Raw genomic sequence first — 18,163 nt, forward strand, 5'->3', positions numbered from 1 at the left:
GAATCAATAAATGGGATAGAATCAAACTAAAAAGCTTCTTCACAGCAAAGGAAACAATCAATAACACTAAGAGAAGCCTACAGAGTGGGGGAAAATCTTTACCACATGTACCTCAGATATAGCATTAATCTCCAGGATATATAAAGAACTCAAAAAACTTAACACCAAAAAAATAAAATAAATAACCCAATCAATAAATGGCTAAGGAAATGAACAGACACCTCACAGAAAAAGAAATACAATTGATCAACAAATACATGAAAAAATGTTCAACATCTCTAGCATTTAAAGAAATGCAAATCAAAATTACACTGAGATTCCATCTCACTCCAGTCAGAATAGCAATTATCAAGAATACAGGCAACAATAAATGTTGGTGAGGATGTTGGGGAAAAGGGTACACTCATACATTGCTCGTGGGTTGGCCTCAAAATTGGTGCAACCACTCTGGAAAGCAGTATGGAGATCCCTCAGAAAACTCTGAATGGAACCACCATTTGACCCAGTATCCCTTCCCAGGTTTATTCCCAAAGGATTTAAAATCAGCATCCTATAGTGATGCAGCCACATCAATGTTTATAGCAGCTCAATTAACAATAGCTAGATTGTAGAACCAACCTAGGTACACTTCAACAGATGAATGGATAAAGAAATTGTGGTATATACACACAATGGCATATTACTCAGCATTAAAGAAGAATGAAATTATGGCATTTGCTGGTAAATGGATGGAACTGGAGAATATTATGCCACATGAAATAAGCCAATCCCAAAGAACCAAAGGTGGAATGTTCTCTCTGATATGCAGATGCTAATTCACAAGGGTGGGGGAGAATAGAGGTACTTTGGATTAGACAGAGAGGAGTGAAGGGAGGGGAGCAGGGTAAGCGGGTAGAAATGATAGTAGAATGAATCAGACATTTTAACCCTATGTATATTTATGATTACAGGACCTGTGGAACTCTACATCATGTACAACCAGAAGAATGAGAAATTATACTCCATTTATGTATGATATGTCAAAATGCATTCTACTGCCATGTATAACTAATTAGAACAAATTAATTTTTTTTCAAAATCCTGAATTTCAATGTCCACTTCCTTTTTTCTGACCTTCCTACTGCAAGTTGCATACATAGAATCAAAAGAAAAACTAGTGAGATAAATAAATAAATAAATAAATTATAAATCCTAAATTGTAAAATAAAGCTCTCTTAGTCTCAAAGATTTACCATTCCAAAGTGTCCCTGATTCTGCCCCCAAGAATGGCTCAAGCCTAAACATGATGACCATCTGTAATGGGGACAAATAATTCAATTTTTTTCAAGAATGAGATTTACCATTTTTTTCTACCCTTCTCCCAAACTCTTGCTGTCTCATATCTATCAGTGACACAATAATCATCATATGGTTTTCCATGTTTAGGATATTATGCTTACAGGTTACATGGAAGCCTGGTTTTTGTCCTAAAATAGAAGTGATTTGCAAATTTCCATTTATAACATAACAGCAAAGCAGTAATAATAATTATTATAATAGATACTTATTTGTGCTAGGTTCTGTTCATTCATTCATATATTTAACCTTCTCAGTTCCCACGTGGCTTAGGTTACTTCCTACAGCTCCTTTAAGCATTTTCACACAGAAAGCTGTCCTAGTTTCAAGCATAGACAGAAGCTCACGATACGGGAAAAGTGAACAGGTAAAAACTATTCAGCTGTGGAGAACGAAGTCTTGATGGAGCCCCTACACATTTTAGACAGGTCAAAGAATCTGTTTGTTACAGCTATGAATGTAAAATTTTCTCATTGCACTCAATTTGAAAATGACAGCAAAAAGCCTTATTAAAAATCACATATTATTCTATCACTCAAAGATAAACATAGAAAATGTTTTGATTTCTCAGTGTCCTTTCAGTTTTGGCTCTTCACTGATTTTTTTAAACCGAATTTATGTCATATAGCAGTGACTTTGAATCTTTTTTCACTGGAAATTATACTGTATTTACCCATGTCATTAAATATTATTTTTAAAATATTTTCAAATGCACCTTATGTACCACAATTTATTTAACAATTGCCCAATTCACTGGCAGAGTATTTAGAACATTTAATTATATGTAACTTCTGTAATACACAAACATAATTAATTTTGCCCACATCTCTATTTCCTTAGGAAAGCTTTCTAGAAATTAGATGGCTAGATAAAAAAATATGGAAACTTTCTTTCTATAGGGAGCCTGTCATCATTCACAATTTCAACACAGGAGAATTTACAACCTCTAGGTCTAAATTGTAGTATTATATTTTCCACTTGCCAACTAATTGAAAACAATATTTTTGTCGTGTTTAAAATTTTTATGTAATAGTATGCAATATGGCATTCTTCTGCAACTCTTCTTTAATTTTTTTATTTAACACAATATTTTGAGACTTAACTCCATTAAATGTTGTTCTGATTCCTTTTATTTTGCTTTTCACAAATCATCTCTCATATGAACATTTCACACTATTATTTAGCCACTTGTAGGTATTCATCTTTATTGAAGTATGAAAAAACTTTGTTGCAAATACGTTGTATACATTTTCTTGGGCAACATGAGCCATGAGAGATGCAAGTCTTCAATCTTTCTGGATAATGCTATACACTGTGTTCTGCAGTTGCTGTGCCAGCTTACCCTGTGAGTTGGAATCCTCATTGCTCTACAACCTCACCAATATTTGTTACTGTTAAATTTTGTTCACTTGTTTATCCAACCAAATGGATATAAAAGTCACATTCCAGTGATTTTAATTTTGATTTCCTGAATAATTTTGAGGTAGCACATTTGTTTATTCATTAAATGACCACTTCTATTACTTCTCTAATTTGTTCAGAACCTTAGTTATTTTTCTAGTTTTTTCTCATTGTTTATTTACATTAATTCTTTGTATACTTCATATTAGGCCTTCACAGTTAAATACCTGCAAATAAAAGCATAGCCTGCAGAATGTCATATTAATTAACATATTCCTGGTTAATGCTTCATGTTTTTTAAATCCAAATTTCATTTTTTGCCAATGTCCATGAAACAAAAATTTAGATTTATTACACCAGAACTCAATGCATAAGTTTGTACAAAATTATATATAGAAAAATCCTCATGATACTTTCTGAATACATTCCATAGAATGTCAGAATCATGTGTTCATATTTTGAAATTTATGCTGAGTGTCAATACAAGTGAAATGGATTTCATACATTGCTGGTTCAAACAGGCCATGACAGCATCAGTGTGAACTACTCACTTGAACACATCTCCACAGTGCCTTTCACATTTAACTTTTCTTTTTGCTTATTGTTAGAGTCCCCAAAGAGCTGAGAAAGTACTGACAAAAAATGTGGAGAAGAAAGTGAAGCAAGTGAGAGAAATGACTACATACAAAGCAAGGTTTCTTTTGCTATCAGGAATTGAACTCAAGGGCACATAACCACTGAGCCACATCCCCAGACCTTTTTATTTTATTTTTTTTTATTTTGAGACAGGATCTCCCTAAGTTGCTTAGGGCCTGGCTAAGTTGCTGAGGCTGGCTTTGAACTTGCTGTTCTCCTGCCTCAGCCTCCCAAGCCACTAGGAGTACAGGCATGCATGACTGTGCCCAGTTAAAAGCAAGTATTTTTAACAACCATATTAATTGTTTTCCAAATAAGGTCATATTCACAAATTCCAGAAATTTGATATAGATACCTGTGGGCAATTTCTAGCATAGAACATTGGCTCAAGGTCACACAGCAGGACACAGTACAGGCAAGTTCAAACATAGGACTTACAGACAGATGTACTATCTTCTAACAGATTATGTGATTTGTCATCTCTATTTCTTCTCAAACTTTAGCCTCCCTTGGCCTGCCCTACCTCAGTGGGAGTTAAATATTTTGCAACCCCAGATCCAAGCCCTTTCCAAGAAGAATGTGCAAAGGCTGAGCTGACCATTAACAAGTCCCATCATGCACTTTTTTTTTCCAATACCCAGCTAGCTTCCTGAGACTAATTCACCAAATTAACATTATAAGGAATATTTTATCTTTTCCATTTAATTTCGTTTCTCAAAAGTCCCCATCAGTCTCTAGTATGAAAGGAGAAAATGCTAAATATTGAAGGAAGTCAGAGCATGACACCCCAAAATATGCCACCTGACATATTGACTATTCTGATTTAAAAATATGTTTCTAACAGTGAATTCAAGAGACACCCTCTGACTTCCCTTCTTTTTCTTAAAGACTGTAAATGAAATTCTTACAAAAAGATGTCCTTCAATACTAGAAGGAAAGTAGCATTCTTAGAATCAAGAAGTTGAGTTGTACAAACAATTCTTGTTTTTCTAACCCTTATCTCCCTACTCACTTCTCTATCCAGTTAACTAGCCCAATCCCCTTTGCCTTGACACCTCTTCCCAATTTACTGAATTTTGTCCTATTAAATATATAGGTGTTCAACTTAGATGTATCTTCATTTCTTTAAGAAGACTCTAAAACTTACTGTCAAATAAATTTGTGTGATTTTTCTCCTGTTGATTCATCTGTCTAATGTCAATTTAATTCTCAGGCCCTGCCAAAAAACCCATACAGTAAAAACTTTGTCTTCCCTACATTATCATCTTCTTTTTCTTCCTGGACTTTCTATCTGTTGTTACTTAAAAATTAAAATGGAAAACCAGGTGCTGTGGCATAGGCCTGTAACCCCAGTTACTCCAGAGGCTGAGGAATGAGGATTGCAAGCTTGAGGCCAGTCTGGGCAACTTAGTTAGACCCTTTCTCAAATAATAAAATAGGACTGGGGATGTAGTTCAGTGGTAAAGCATATCAGAGTTCAATCCTAGGTACAAAAAAAAAAAAAAAAAAAAAAATGGAAAAAGAAAGAAAGAAGCATGTGACATCTTCTGTAAGGTGAGTCAAAATCAAATTGCTTTTGGTCAAGGGACTGCTTGACCTAGAGTCTATGCAGAAAATAGTGATGTTTCCATTTGCCTTCCATGTGGGTCTATAAGGACTTGCAGGCTCCATGCTGCACATAAAAATCCCTTCACAACAGGAATCAACATTCCCATTTACACACAGATTGCTTGGGATTCAACAACCTCTCTTCATAGTCTACCAAGGGTTAATATTATACCATTTTGTATAAAATGTAGAAACTTTATAATCATATGGACCTATTTACAACTACCTTCCCAGTCAGGTTGTTATTTGAATCATATCTACATGCATGACAAAATCCACAAGATGATACTATAATTTTTATTTAAACAACATGAATTCTTTTAAAAAGTAAGAAGTGTTCGTAAATTACTTTTCTGTTTATGATTTCCAATGTTCTTCATTCTTATATCACATCTCAATGTCCTACTATTTTATTTCATCCTGAAAAACATCCATTAGCATTTCTCAAAGTATAGGTCGATCTGATATCAATTAATTTGTTCAGGAATTTTTTAATCTGAAAGTGACTTTATTTGGACTTCATTATTTTTTATTTATTTATTTATTTTTAAAGTTTTGTACCTGGGATTGAACCCGGAGGCTCTTAACCATTGAGCCACATCTCCAGCACATTTTATTTTTTTATTTTGAGACAGGGTCTTACTAAATTGTTGAGGCTCTCTTTGAATTTGTGATCCTCCCGCCTTAGCCTCCAAAACTGATGGAATTACAGGTATATGCTACCACACCCAGCTTTGACTTTATTCTTTAAGAATAGGTTTACTGTTCATGCAATTCTGGATTGATGTTTTTTCCTTCTTTTCAGCACATTTTAGATATGTTTTCTATTGTCTTCTAGAATTCAGAGTTTCTCAAGGTAGGTCAGCAATATTTAGAAATGTAGTTCCTCTGCATAAACTGTTTTTCTTGACTGCTTTCAAGCTTGTGTCTCAGATTTTCAGCAGTTTGATTATGAAGTGTCCCTGTATCTTGAATATGTAAATTCACCTCTTTCACCAAATTTGGGGAAAGTTTGGAGCACTATTTGTTTTTTCTCTTTTCTTTCTCCCCTGTCCCCAACCCCACTCAGAGCCTTACATACAATCTAGCTAGACAAATGCTCTACCCGTGAGTTATAATTCCTATACTATTGAAATAATTTTTAATCCACATTCTTCATTGCTTTTTTTTTTCTGAGTCAACAACTACTGTATGTTAAAATTATTATCCCATAGAATTCTGAGACTGTGGCTGTTTCTCTTAAAAGAAGAAATTTTAAATGACTTTTAAAAAATCTCTGTTCTTCATAGAGAAACTACGTACCAATCTATTTTCAAATTCACGGACTGCTTATAAGTCTGCCCCATGTAAGCATGTTCCAAGGGTCAGCCAGAAATTTGGGCAGAATTTATTCTAAGAATTCAAGCCTTCTCCTTTCTAGGACTTGCTGTCACCACAGTGATGATGTCCCCAACTCTGTCCTTTGGTTCTTCAGGCCAAAAGACTGTTTGATTCCTACTGTAGTTTTAGCTACCCTGTGTGTTGCCAATTATAGCTTAACCTCAAAATAAAAGCTTTAAGAATGAGAACTTTAATCCATGCCAATCCTCTCTTCCCAGGTGCTCACTCCTCTCCACAGTCTGTCATTGCTCAATCTCTAGCTCCTTAAAGAAGCTGGCTTTTTCTTTTCTTTTCCTTTTCCTTTTTTTTTTTTTTTTTTTTTTTTTTTTTTTTGTAATTACAATTATCTGTGAGAATGTACTTGGCTAAATGCAAAGCAAAATTCCTGTCCCTTGTATTTTAACTTCGTTATGGTGTCTGCATTAGTCATAATGGGTTTAGAAATGTTACACTAACAAATAGCCCCTCAAACCTGTTTTAAAAACACAAAGGTTTATTTCCTGACTCACAGACACATGTCCATTTCTTGGATTAACAAGGGTTTATGTCCTTCTCAGAAGGACACAAGTTGGTGACTTTCATTATTCTACTCATCATGATGGCAGAAGGAAAAAGGGAACATGATGAATTATGTACTTACTTTTAATGCTTTTGACCAGTTTTGGCATATGTCACTGCAGTTCACACTTACTCGTTTCTGTTTTTTTTTTTTTTTTTTTTTTTTTTTTTAAACAAGTCTTATGGCCTTCTTTAAATTCAGGGAGAGGGGTAGAGGAGAAGCACACTCAATCCACATGCCCAGATGTAGGGGAATTAAAATACTTATAATAACTAGAACCATTGCCATAGTGGCTTACCCTTGGATTTTTAAAATTTTATAAAATCTAACCTACCAATCTTTTTCATTAGACCTTCTTTATTCCTAGGTTATAAAATTCCTCTTATATTTTCTTCTCATGTATTTAAAATTTTGCTAAAAAGCTATGTATCTTTCTAGCTTAACTGGATAATATGGTTTTGATATGAGATGTCCCCCAAAAAGCTCATGTGTGAGACAATGCAAGAAAGTTCAGAGGTGAAATGTTTGGGTTGTGAGAGTATTATCCTAATCTGTGTACTAATCCACTGACAGGGATTAACTGTTGGCAGATAGGCTATGGCTGGGAGAGGTCACTGGGGTCATGCCTTTGGGGTTTATATTTTGTCCATGGTGGCAAGGAGGATTCTTTCTCTCTCTGCTTCTTGGTGCCATGTTCCCAGCTGCTTTCCTCGGCCACAAACTTCCACCTGATGTTCTGCCTCACATCAGACTCCAAGGAATGGAGCTGACTATCTATGGATTGAGACATGTGAAATGATAAGCCCCTAGATAAACTTATCCTCCTTAAAATTCTTCTTTTCAGGTCTTTGGCTCACAGTAGTGAAAAAACTGACTAAAACACTGGAGCTAATTTTGTTTGTCATAATATATTTTTTCAGCATTACTGGCCAATTCTCCCATTCATTGAAGGCACATTTCCCCTAAATACAAATATAAACATATATAATATATATAATATAATAAGTATGCTAATTTAGTATTCAACCCTTATCAATAAGTACATCTGCTTCTTTAACTCTTATTCTAAGAAATGATGCATATACCTGGTAAGTAGCAATACTATAACTGTTTTAAGGTTTTTAGTAATCAAGTTACTCTATTTTAGTTCTTCCTTTAAAATAAATCTTGTCCATCCATTTTTTTTTAACAATTCAAAAATATTCTCTTTCACCTTGAAAATCTATAAGATGCTTACAAGTTCCCTGTGAAAATCCTATTGGGATCTTGATAGTATGATATAAAATTAAAAATATGTGTCTTCCCCCTAAGTAACATGTTCTCCTCTTTTATATAGATTTTGTTTCAGGCAGTTTGTAGAGTTTAACTTTTTGTATATATTTCGTATGCAGTCTGTTTTAGTTTACTTGTAAATCCTATGAACTTGTGATTCTTACAAATGTACAAAAATCTATTGATATCTTTATTGGAACCTAATGAACTCTGTCAGTTTTAATGATTTTTTTTTAGTTGAGTTTCTCAGATATTTCAGATAATTATATTTTAAAGAGACTATTGATTTATCTCCTCTTTCTAATAGTTTTACCTCACATTTAATTCTATTACCTAATTCCATTTTCTTAAATGGTGTTGTATAATGGCTAGCACAGTGTTGAATAATTACAGTAGCAGCAAACACAGTCATTTCATTTGTGGTAGTGAGGGAAGTATTTCCACGATTAACAAAAAATAAAATGGATTGTTATAGGTTTCCAACAGATATCTTGTGTCATGATATGTAAGTTCCCCCTATTCCTAGCTTATTGAATATATACTATTTATTGTTACTGTTGTAGCAACAAACAGAAAAGGGTAGTCTATAAGAATTAATCATTATTTTTATTTTATACAGATTGATTTTGCTTCTCTTTCAATAATGAAAGCTCCTACAGTATTAAATGTCTGCTAAACACAGCTTTGACATATAAAATAAAGACAGACTACTCATTTACCTAACAGTTTGTTATACTGATTGCTTTCCTAATTTATTCTAAAATTCTTTAGGAAAAGTTATTGGGGTTTGTTGATACTGCTGTTTCAAAGTTTTGAGCTTTTCATTTAAATTTTTGGAGTTAATTTCTAGTTTATTTCATTGTAGGAAGACCATTCAGCCTGTTAACATGTTGTATTTCATAATTTAATATGGTTTCTTGGAGACATAGTACATGACCATTTTTCTAAATGTTTCATATCTAGATAAAAAGAAAGTATTATTTCTACAGAACAAATTTTAGTAAATATTTATTGAATCAATTTTATTACGTTATTAAAACACCTGTGCATTCTGTGTTTATTTGACCCAAAAATGACCAATGAAAGTGTATTAAGGTCTCACACAATTCTACTTCTATCAACTTTTCTTTATAACAGCTTCTGTTTCATGTATTTTGAGGTTATTACCATGTCAATAAAAATCCCCTATCTTCATTGTGAAATCTATTTTTTAAAAAGTATCAACTTTTTGAACACTTTTAATATTTACTATTTTCATAACCTCTGATTCTATTTATATCCAAATTTGTCGAAGTCACTTTTTGCTTTATTTTGCTTTTATGTGATAATTCTTGTCCTTTTTAAAAAACCTTAATGAGTCACTTTGTTTCACTTTGTATAACTTCTCAATAACCTATAGTTAATTTTTCATTTTAGCTGAAATGGAGAATGGTTTAAATGGACTATATTAATAAGATATTTTATTAAATACCTTACAGTATCACCACACACACACAATTTCATACTTGCTCTTCTCACTGTTTAAAGTAAAAAGAGGATGCCCTTCCTATTTTATATATAAGGAAATCAAACCAACATAGTTAAATACATTTCCCAAGGTCATTGATGCAACATGTGGCAATGCTAAGATACAATCAAAGGATGTTAATTCTAAAACAATGACTTTTTTGCAAATACATGATATGCCCTTGCTGAACATCAATATTTATATGAACCAAGTATGACCAAATTATCTGTTTTTCTCTTCTAGGAGGGGAAATTATGCTATTTATTTGTAGTGGCATAGATGTTTGGTTGTTCCTCTGTGATCTTATTTCATGCTTTATCTAGTTTATACTTCACTGTTTTCCTTTGCTTCATACACCTGTTGATTTAGACATGACTGCACACTCTTTTACCTCCCCATTGATTTGGAAGTTATCCATCCTGCTTTTATTTCTAATAGAGATACCTGGTATAAAAAAGAATATTACTGCTTATTGAATGAATGAATGAATAAATTTTAAAGATTTCAAATACTTAGAATCACTGAGTCCCTTCCTAAAAAAAAAATGAGGATGTGTTACAGCTTTATTTCTGTGCCATGTAAATATGACCTTGGGTTTTGTTATTACATAGCATTACACATAAAAAAAAAAAAAAACCAAATGCTTAATTAACACTTATTAAAGCATTATTCCATTGTATGTATTTTTCCTTTAAAAGTATCGTTTTACATTTGTATTCAGTGTTTTATTTAAAGTTACAGTTATTTAAATCTCACTTTGTTAACTGCTGTCATTATTAATAGTAAAATCTATTAGTATCAATTACATCTCTGATACGGAATTCTTTCTTTCTTTGTGGGTAGGGTACCAGGGATTGAACTCAGGGGCAATCGCCCACTGAGCCACATCCCCTATTATGTATTTTATTTAGAGACAGGGTCTCACTGAGCTGCTTAGTGCCTTGCCATTGCTGAGGCTGGCTTTGAACTCAGGATCCTCCTGCCTCAGCCTCCCAAACTGCTGGGATTACAGGTGTGCACCACTATTCCTGGTGGAATTCTTTTTTTTCTTAATACAATATTTTGTTTTTATCTTATTGTATTTTATTTAATTTTTCCATTTTTTATTGGTGCTTTATACCTACACATAATGGTGGGATTTGTTATTACATATTCTTTTAGGTACATAATATAAAAATATAACTTGACCAATATCATTCCCCAGTATTTACCCTTTCCTTCCCCTTCTCCCTCCCACTGACCCCTTTCCTTTACTACACTGATCTTCCTTTGATTTTCATGAGATCCGCACTCCACTTCCTTTTCCTTTTCCCCATATAACCAAAAAATTTTGGAAACGTATTACAACAGCAAAACAAAACAAAACAAAACAAAACCCAAAAAACTAATATTGACTATGTCTTTGGCCAACCACTGTTTACATTCTGTGCATGGATGCAGGAAAGTCTTTACCAATAGTGATGCTTAAAAAAATATACTGGGCATGAAGCTTACTCACTTTGATTAGCATGTGCATACTTTGAAGCAGGGTAATCATAGCAGCCAAATGATTAAAGGTCTTCCCTCTTTTTAGCCAGAGCACAAAGGAAACATCAGTTGAAATTGTTCATTCTGATGGCATCAAACTTCTCCTGTAGTAGAATTCTCTACAGTGAAAATCAAGAGTAGGTTGCTTTTTTAAGAACTAATTTTTAGTGGCAGTGACTTTCTTTGTATATACCTTCTTGAATTTGAATGATTTTATTGAAAATTGGAGCAGTTATATAGAGGCTACTACCCAGACATCAATTTAATTTCATGAATTCTTCAATTCTTTGTTGGGTAAGGTGCAGATCTTCCTGATTCACTCCTTCATAAGTGAATGCAAACCTAAATGATAACTTTTTACAGTGAGCATATTTTCCAAAGTGTAAAGGTTTTTTTTTTTTTTTCCATTAATAAGAACCATGGCCTATTTTAATTTTGTGTAGCAGTTATTTTCCTTGGGGAAGGAGAAAACGATACCAGTTTTCAATGTTTCTCTCTTTAAGGATGGGAGGCCAGTAGGAGAGAGATTTGCATAAGTTCTGACATAACCAAGTAGGTATTTCTCTACTCACTGGTCTCTGAAAATCAGTGTAAACTGTATTTACACAAGACTTAACTCAAGAGGCTAAAGTCATGAGTAAATATTGAGAAAAAACTGACAAAGGCATAATAAGTCTAAGGAATAGACTACCTTCTCTGAAAGAAAAACAGTATTACAAAGTTAATACAACAGGTCCTTCTGCCTCATCAGTGCTGAAGGCCATGTGGCAGCCAGTATTCTTCACATGACCTTGTCCCTCAAAATTTTACAAAGGGCCAAAGCACAAAACGGTTTAATGACTAGCATAAACTCATGCATCCATAAGTACCTGATCTTATTTTATCAAATTTCTCACTGGTCCTGATAGAAGAATCGTGTTTTCATACTACACAAAATTATTCGAGAGACATAATTGTTTCACTAGAGTATCACTGAATAGAGAAAAGAGTCCTCTACTATTGTCTGCAGCAGAACCCAACACTTCCACCATTGCATTCATCAAACTGGATATGAACTTTTGCGCTCCAACAAGATTAAGTCAAAATGTAGATTGACTTAGGAGGAAACCACTGGACCCATGTCAAACAAGTATAATTACTTGATGAGATTAATTAGTAGAACTGCAAATAAAATTGAGGAAATTAAGCAAGATTATTTGAGAAGGTTCAGTAAGTGAATCTGAGAGTTATCAAGGACATGGGCAAGGAACACAGATGTTAAATTTTACAAATGCCTCTTTGGCATGATCTTGCTTGGTAGAGCTATGTTCCAGTTCCTCAGAATGTATGTTTTCTTGGCACTGTTAGCAATGTGAAATAGGAATGAAGGAAAAATAAACTCATCATAGTTTTTTAAAAAAACAATCTATAAAAATGGTTAAGATAAATGATTAAAATAAGTACTGGCCTTGTATCTCACAGAAACGTTATGTAACTTCTTTATGCATCATTTCCTGCATTTGTAACCTGAGGATAATACAGTTACCTTCTTGGCTGCATCAGCTATAACAATTTATATAAAGCTATTCTAGTAAAGTAACTTTGATTTGTAAGAGTTCACTATAAATGCTGCTGATGCTAGGAGGACATTGCAAAGCATTATGGGTAAGAATGGGGACTCTGGAACAACAGTATCCAGGCTCTGCTACTGACAAGCTGTATGATATTGTGCAACTTATTTAACTTTTGTGTGCCTCACTTCCTTTATGTATAAAATTGGAGTAATATTAATGAACATTATGAGGGCTGTTTTGAGAATTAAATGAGTTAACATTTGTTGAGTGTTCAGAATAGTACCTTGTGCATAATGTTTGATAAATGAATTATTTAGCCCTATATAAATGGTTTTAAGACTGTGATGATGTAAAACCAAGGGTTCTATAATAGCACTTCTGGAGGTTTATATGGAGTGGTGGAGATAAGGAGCACATGGGACCAGGCCCATTCTCTAGTCAAACGGAGTAATGATAACTGGATTACATATTGAATTTTTCTTTCAATACAGGATCCTCTTCTACAAGAGAAGAGAATCGAACCTTAGCTCTATACATACCAATGTTCCCTCACCAAAATATTTCAGTCCAGTTTTACAAAACACTGAGTATTTTTATATACAATATCTAGCAACTTTAGCCAAATCATTTTAAAAGATTGATCTAGATAGAAAGTTCTTTGTACCTTAAACAGTGAATTTCAGTAAATTCAAATTTTAAAGACAACTTCCCAAGCTTCTTCAGAGTAAACAAAAAACTCAGTAATGATAATTTAACATGCAAAACCATGAATATTCACCACAGTCAAATAAATAATAAATCGCCCCTGGTTCCAGTGCGTGCCATGCAAAATTGCCTATCTCCTACAACATCTGGAAATCTGGTTTTAAATTGCATTTTATTCTTTTTGTTCTTGTGATGGTGGTGCTGTAAAGCAACCTGGAAAATGTGCCATCCTCAGCATTCAGGAGGTAAAGGAAAGATGAGGAGAGCAAAATACATTGCTATTAACAAAAGGAAGGAGAGTCCACGGATCAGAGGGCTGGGCTCTGGAAGACATTTTTTAAATGTCACCAGATAAAATTTATGACATAAAAGGGAATGTTCCTTAGTCATTCTGAGGATTGTTATCTACATGAATAATAAATCAAAAGGCTCTTTATCCATTTACTGCTGAACATTATGACCTTAGGTTGGAGATGTGATTTACTCCACTGACATCAGTGCAACAGAAACCCAGCGAAAATATCACTGGATTGGCCTCAAGTTCTAGAAAATCATTTAGCCTTGTGGAGAACAAACATGTGGAGAGGAAAGTATTCAAAAATGCAAATACCTATGGCACCATTAGCATGAGTGAACTCATCACAGAAATTTCTTTTAAATGATTACCCTTCAGGCTTCCCTCTCTAGGAAACTCAAGCATATGCAAACTTAACAGGGTTACCTATCTCACAATTTGATGGAGAAACATCACTATCATTGCTCTCAGTTTTGATTGAATCATGAATATTTTACCTTTAAAGATGCATGCATTGCGATTCTATCTGTATAAAATTCAAAATACCTAGAAATTGAGATTCCAAGTACTTAAGCTGATTGTCAACAAAGAAATGAAGGGAAACAATTATTTCAAAAGAGAAAGTAGTGTTTCCCTCTAATGTGGTAAGAGACAATTCAAATGAGGGAGGTTTTCAGGGGACTGCTGGGGTGCTGAAAATCTTGCCTTGTCCTAGGAAGATGAGTAATTTGTAAATAATTATTTATTAAACTGTGTTTACATGTCTTATACACTTTTCCTTTATACATTATATTTTACAACTGTATTTAAATAGGATGTTTCATTCTGAGGTGAGTCTATAAAGTATTTCCTGGGACAGAGTGCCACTAAAGTAATGTATTCATTGTTTCTCTGAAATTCAAAAACTTGGCATCCTGAATTTGACCTGGCAAACTTCATGCAATGAGAATAGCTCAATCAGATTATGAACACTTAAAAACATACACACAAACAAATAAGACACAAATACAAGACATTTTTAAAAGTCTTAGTTGTTCCTGTTTTATATTCTATTAACATACTAAATCTGTATTTCATGGCTTATGAGCCCCTCAAACCCTTTCACCCCTGTGATTCTTGCACCCAGAGACTATAAACATAAATATGTTATATAGATACAATTGGTAATTTGCTAATAGGGAAGCAAAGAAGTTGATCTTTACAAACACAGCCATACCTAAGAAAGGAGGACTTCAAGTCAAAAATAAATCTGAAAAAAATTTAATTTGTTTATTTTTCTTAAAGCAATGATTTGTCTTCTATAATGTGCATTTGTTTGCACAGGAAAGAAAATGACAATTGAGTGGGTAAAATGGATACTGTATTGCTCCCTATATACATGAAGAATTACACATCTGTCTAACAATACTAACCACTCTGAAAGATAATTATGGATCAATGCTTTAAAAAATATCCTGAATTGCCTGCAGAAATGGCAAGGAGAATTCAATTAAATTATTTGTAAAAGCCAGAGTCTTTTTTTCCCATCCATCTGCTACTTGAAATGGGATGACCTTTCAAATAGTGCTTGCCGTTCTCAATGCAAACTCTAAATAAAGAAGTGGAGTGGGGCTTTTTTTTTTTTTTTTTTTTTTCCCCTCTCCATCAGGTTCAGCATAGATAGAGCGTTTGTACTGACATTCTACACCACTCAAAAGAATGCAGATTTGGCTTCTAGGACATAAAAGAGGCAGTTTAGGAATATCAATCAGGCCTCTGTCCCATGCCTTCAGTCATGACATTTGCCTTCTATCAGAAAGGTGTGCTGCTTCTGAGATAAGTGTCTGGGAACAAGGTACATGAAGCCATTTACTCCCAGGAGGAAAACTGCAAACCTCATCCTCAAACAAGCGGGATAAAGTAAACATGTTAGTGCAGAGTCCTTTGCTAAACTACCTATGGCAGGAAAGCTAATTCAAAAAGGTCAGATATTTAAGTAACAATAGACTCCAAACAAACTTTGCAACAGGCCCCTCAGGCCCAAATTATGAACTAACATATTGTGCTTTAAGATCATTATTAGTAATAAGCAAAGTTTTCTTTACTGAGTCTGAGTTTTTTCACATTATTTTATTATTTCCCCTACCCTTCTTAATTTTTGAAACATTTCCAATTTTGTCTTTTGTATTTTTTTAATGAAATCATGATGTGTTTAAAAGATTCGATGTATTTTTCTTGATAAAGTTCATTATGCACATTTTGAAAAGTTTAGAAATACAAAATAAAAAAGATAATCTATCACCACATCACCCAAAGAAAGCTACTGCTAACAGTATGGTAAGCATACTATCATTCTATCATTCTTCTTAATGCATAAATATATCACAGTTATATCATGCTATATAATAATTAGAACCTACCTTGTACATGAATCAACTATTTCATGAATGTCTTTCTATGCCATAAATGGAAATCAGAATCATTATGTGTAAATTTCCATAACAATGAAATGTGTGAGTTTCTGCAGTTATAATGTAATAAAACTTGAACTGGATTTATTTAAAGGCTTACCTCTTTAAAAATATGGAGATATATACCTTTTTTTCACTACTATAGACAAAGGTGAAATGAGCATTGACAGCTTAGCAATTATTTCCTTAGTATTACTTTCCAGAAGTAGCTTAGTTAAACATTATTGGAGCTTTTCAGTTAATACCATCAAACTAACCACAGGAAAGTTTACCAAGCAATATATGCAGATTTTCCTACACTCCTACACTCTGTATAATACTGAGAAGTACTGAGTTTTTGAACTCTGGCCAGTCTGAGAGAAATCTCATTATTGCTCTAATTATGATTGCTTTGATAACTAATGAAGCTGAAATTTTTATCAGTGTTTAATATCTCTTCCTTTGTGAATTACCATTCAAAAAATCATATGAATGGTAATTCATTAAGTATTTTTAATTTGGGCCTTTTCTGTATGAGTGAAAGTATTATCTTAGAATATAACACCATGAGGACTTAATATAAATACACATATAATTTTAAATGCTACAGAGAATAACTATTTTAATTTAAAAATATACATAACATTAAACAAAATGATGCATGTTATGTGGTATATATACATATATATACTAATCAATTTTCTCCCTCAACCCTATTTCCTTTTCCATTTATCCATGGTAACAAAATCAAAACAACAAATACAGATAATTATTTATTTATCTTTCCACATTTTTCTCAAGTTTCATATAGCATATACAAAGATTACATTGTACATAGTCATTCTTTTCTTTTTAATTTAAATGTACTCTTAACATCCCAATTATCAATTATTATTAGTTTATACACTATAATCTAATAATATAGCATTAATATAGTATATTATCAGATGTATATATTATCTAATATATTATGGACATGTTGGAATTCATGTACAGATATATTTAATTATTTTTATTCATTCATAATATTCCATAGTACAGTTATGGTATTCAACAATCTTTCCTTTTCATGAGCTGTCTTTTTGCTGATGTGTTTTTGTCTTGATTGTCTTTATAACTACAAATAATGCAGCAAACATCTTTGAATACATATTTTCATATAACATACTAATGCTTCCCAAAAGTAATGACACAGTAAGAGAGCAGGTATTGCATTGATTTTGATATATATTTCCAAATTTATCAAAATATGCAAATTCTCCATTTTTTACATCATCACCAAACATGCCCATGATCAATAATTTTAAATTGCAACATGTATTTGAGAGGAAAAGAGTAATTTATTGTGATTTGAATTTGTATTTCCATGACTACCAGTGAAATTGAGCAGATTTTCATGTCTATTGGCCACTTAATTATTCCCTTCAGAATACTGCCAATTAATATCTATAGCCATTTTTCTCCAATATGATGTATAACTCATTTGATCAGTGTATAGGAGTTTTTATTTTTTCTAATATTTATGTTGTTCAGTCTTGTATGTTCACATCTTCAACTCATCTGAATGTTTTATGGTGAGAAATAAGTGTCTAATATTTACTTACTTAATGATGAAAGCTAATTTTTACATTTACTTTATAAACATATTTTGCCAGTGAATATAAAAATCCATTTACTAAATATTTAGTTCATAATTATATTTTTGAATCTATTTCTAACTCTTTTTCCTATGCTACTGGTCAAATTTTCTTATGACAAACAACATACAATTTTAATAACAATGATTTTACATTAAATTTTAATGCCTAGAAGAAAAATAATAACTTGTTACCATTCTGATGAATTATACTAGCATATATTATTTAAGGAGGGAATGACATTTTATATTATTAGAAAATTTTAGGGACTGTGGTATGACTATTTTGACAGATAATGTTTTATATTATGATAAAACAT

The 18,163-nt window shown here is 32.8% G+C and overlaps 1 protein-coding gene and 1 long non-coding RNA gene across 14 annotated transcripts in view; one reads left to right on the forward strand and one right to left on the reverse strand.

The window, feature by feature from the left end:
* The window catches only part of FHIT (fragile histidine triad diadenosine triphosphatase), a 1,508,523-nt gene that overhangs the window by 947,700 nt on the left and 542,660 nt on the right, over nt 1–18,163 (reverse strand). The window lies entirely within an intron of this gene.
* Nucleotides 970–18,163, forward strand: part of LOC306647215 — a 35,926-nt gene continuing 18,732 nt past the window's right edge. Inside the window, exons 1-2 of the long non-coding RNA XR_013760055.1 lie at nt 970–1,702; nt 1,733–6,805. This is a non-coding gene — a long non-coding RNA (uncharacterized lncRNA). The remainder of the gene's footprint in view (nt 1,703–1,732; nt 6,806–18,163) is intronic.

Source organism: Sciurus vulgaris (assembly GCF_902686455.1).
Source record: "Sciurus vulgaris genome assembly, chromosome: 16".
Classification (NCBI taxonomy): Eukaryota; Metazoa; Chordata; class Mammalia; order Rodentia; family Sciuridae; genus Sciurus; species Sciurus vulgaris.